This window comes from Triticum dicoccoides, chromosome 7B, assembly GCF_002162155.2.
Source record: "Triticum dicoccoides isolate Atlit2015 ecotype Zavitan chromosome 7B, WEW_v2.0, whole genome shotgun sequence".
Taxonomy (NCBI): Eukaryota; Viridiplantae; Streptophyta; class Magnoliopsida; order Poales; family Poaceae; genus Triticum; species Triticum dicoccoides.
Window position 1 is genome coordinate 674765537 of NC_041393.1, and position 3681 is coordinate 674769217.

General features: G+C 59.6%; 1 pseudogene; it reads left to right on the forward strand.

Annotated features, from left to right (window-relative positions):
- The first annotated feature begins 797 nt into the window (after positions 1-797).
- LOC119341878 lies at positions 798-3304 on the forward strand (annotated as a pseudogene).
- Positions 3305-3681: the final 377 nt, after the last annotated feature.

Below are 3681 nucleotides of genomic sequence, written 5' to 3' on the forward strand. Positions count from 1 at the left end.
AACGACGAGATCCAAACAAATCCACCAAAGATAGATCCGCCGGAGACACACCTCCACACGCCCACCAACGATGCTAGACGCATCGCCGGAACGGGGGCTAGGCGGGGAGACCTTTATTCCATCTTCAGGGAGCCGCCGCCGTCTCGTCTTCCTGAACAGAACACAAACCCTAGCAAAACTGAAAGAAGCGATTAAAAACGGAGCCCTCCCACCGACCCTTGCCGAGATCCACTGCGCCTCCATGGCCCTAAGGCCATCGGAGAGGAGGCGGACCTGCGACGGCGGCGGCGGAAGGCAAAAACCCTAGCTTTTTGTGGAGGAGAAGGAGGAGGCGGCGGCTACAAAGGATGACAGATGCGTATCCCTGCCATGTCTATAACTCCATGCTCAACTTGTCCACTGGATTTTGGTCTCTTAAAATGGTAACTTGTCGGCCTGACACTACGCTTGCCAGTGATGAACTTCAACATTCTACTACATGTATCTAGTATTCTAGTTGTTGTGCGTGCCCGAACCATTTCGAGCAAAATCGACTAACAAAATGCTTAATGGTAGCTGCATGATCCCCTATCATACGCTTGTAAGCATTCGCCAAAATTCTCTTTCCCTGTGGTACACGACGAGGCCCATGCCGCTGGCTTGGCTACCAGTGGCCTGTCCAAAAACAGACTAGGCAACCACCGAATGAGTCCGACTCCAAGAGCACTGGCCATACACGTACATACCCACGCCCGAGCCGCGTCACCCGTTACGACGCCGGCGGTCGTACTCCACCGTTGCCGGCGCTCTACTTACGTATCGTACGTCGCACAATGTGGCCATGGGCGGCGCTGGTGCTGGTCGCGCTCTACTTGCATCCGGCCGCGGCGGCGTCGGCCGATACTGTGGCGGCGGCGTCCTACATTGTGCACATGGACAAGTCGGCCATGCCGGGGGTGTTCTCGAGCCACCTGCGCTGGTATGAGTCCACGCTCGCCGCAGCCGCCCCGGGAGCGGACATGTTCTACGTCTACAACCACGCTATGCACGGCTTCGCTTCGCGGCTCTCCGCGGATGAGCTTGACAGGCTCCGACGCTCCCCGGGGTTCGTGTCGTGCTACCGCGACGACGCCAGGGCGGTGCGCGACACGACGCACACGCCCGAGTTCCTCGGCCTCGGTGTCGGCGCGACCGGGGGAATATGGGAAGCGTCCGAGTACGGCGAGAACATGATCATCGGCGTGGTGGACACGGGCGTGTGGCCCGAGAGCGCGAGCTTCAGCGACGACGGGCTCCCCCCGGTGCCGGCACGGTGGAAGGGCTTCTGCGAGTCCGGCCCGGCGTTCGACGCGGCCAAGGCGTGCAACCGGAAGCTCGTCGGCGCGCGCAAGTTCGACAAGGGCCTCATCGCCAACTCCAATGTGACCATCGCAGTCGACTCCCCGCGAGACTCGGAAGGCCACGGCACGCACACGTCATCCACGGCGGCCGGCCTGGGTTTTGATTTTCGGTTTGAGCTTTTTTTCGCCCTAGGCCGAGATGGCCGAATTTTGGCCAATTTTAAAAATTTCGGCTGAAATTTGACCAAATTTTGACTGTAGTTTTGACTTAAATTTGACCAAAATTTGCTAAATTTGAGCAATTTCGGCCTAAATATACTTTTCGCCTCAGGCCGAGATGGGCGAAATTCGGCCGAAATACACATTTTGCGGCCGAAAATCAAAACACAGCGGCCGGCTCGCCCGTGTCGGGCGCGTCCTTCTTCGGCTACGGGCAAGGCGTCGCTCGCGGCATGGCGCCCCGCGCCAGAGTGGCGGTGTACAAGGCCCTGTGGGAGGACGGTGCGTACGCTTCCGACATACTCGCCGCCATGGACCAGGCCATCGCCGACGGCGTCGACGTGCTCTTCACTCCCTCTCCCTTGGCTTCAACGGCCGGCAGTTACACGAAGACCCCGTCGCCATTGGCGCATTCGCGGCCATGCAGCGCGGCGTCTTCGTGTCAACCTCGGCCGGTAACGACGGGCCGGATCCCGGGTACCTTCGGAACGGCTCGCCGTGGGTGCTCACCGTCGCGGCGGGCACGGTGGACCGGGAGTTCTCTGCCGTCGTCCGGCTCGGCGACGGCACGACCTTGGTTGGCGAATCGCTGTACGCCGGAACCCCACACAGGCTCGGAAACGCCGGGCTCGTGTTCCTCGGCCTGTGCGACAACGACACGGCGCTCGCAGCGAACCGCGGCAAGGTCGTCGTCTGCGACGTGCCGTACATCGACGCCCTGACCCCCGCGATATCGGCGGTGAAAGCCGCCAAGGTGCGCGCAGGGCTGTTCCTGTCCAACGACACGTTGAGGGAGCTATACGAGAACTTCCCATTTCCGGGCGTGATCCTGAAGCCGCAGGGCGCCCACGCGCTGCTGCACTACATCCAGAGGAGCCGCACGCCCAAGGCCTCCATCAAGTTCGCGGTGACCGTGGTGGACACGAAGCCTGCGCCGCAGGTGGCGACCTACTCGTCGCGCGGCCCATCGCGGAGCTGCCCCACGGTGCTCAAGCCCGACCTGCTCGCGCCCGGCTCGCTCATCCTCGCACATCGTCACCGACGCAGGGACGCAGTCGCCGCTGTTCAGCAAGTTCAACGTCATCTCCGGCACGTCCATGTCGTGCCCACACGCGTCAGGCGTGGCGGCGCTGCTCAAGGCCGTGCACCCGGAATGGAGCCCCGCGGCGGTGCGGTCGGCGATGATGACGACGGCTAGCGCGGTGGACAACACCTTGGCTCCAGGGCCGACGGCATCGAGTACGCAGCCGATCCGCTCGCGATGGGGTCCGGCCACATCGACCCGAACCGCTCCCTGGACCCGGGCCTGGTCTACGACGCAGGGCCGAACGACTACATTAAGCTCATGTGTGCCATGAGCTTCACGACGGCGCAGATCAAGACTGTGGCGCAGTCGTCGGGGGCCGTGGACTGCGCCAGCGCGACTCTTGATCTCAACTATCCGTCGTTCATCGCCTTCTTCGACTACAACGGCGGAGAGAAGACGTTCGCCAGGGCCGTGACCAACGTGGGCGACGGGGCGGCGAGGTACAGCGCCACAGTGGAGGGACTGGACGGGGTGAAGGTGAGCGTCGTGCCCAGCAGGCTGGTGTTTAGCGGGAAGCACGAGAAGCAAAGGTACACGGTAGTGGTTCGGGTTGGGGACGACCAGATAATCCCCGAGGTAGTGTTGTATGGATCGTTGACATGGGTGGACGACACCGGCAAGTACACGGTGAGGAGTCCGATCGTGGTGGCGTCGGCGAACTTTTCTCGACCATAGGATATGCGCGTGCACAGATCCAACTACTGACCATACGCCAATACATTATGGTTTATGGAGATGAAATGTTTCAAATGATATATTTTTTAATTAGTAATATCGTATATTTCATTAGACAAACGGATTAAAAAGAATACATATATGATCATCACAAGAGACATACATACATAGATGTCCTGCAGTATTGCATCAGACACTTTGCAATAAGTAAAACTATGATTTCACTTTGGCAGAATTTTGTGCCACACCAAAACGCCACCCATTATTGTCCTCCTCCGCCGCCGAGGCAACGTTGAGAAAATGGGTACTTGATGAAGCATACCCTACCACAAACATGCCCGGTATACAAGTCACGGTGAATACACCGGTCAATGACAAGGG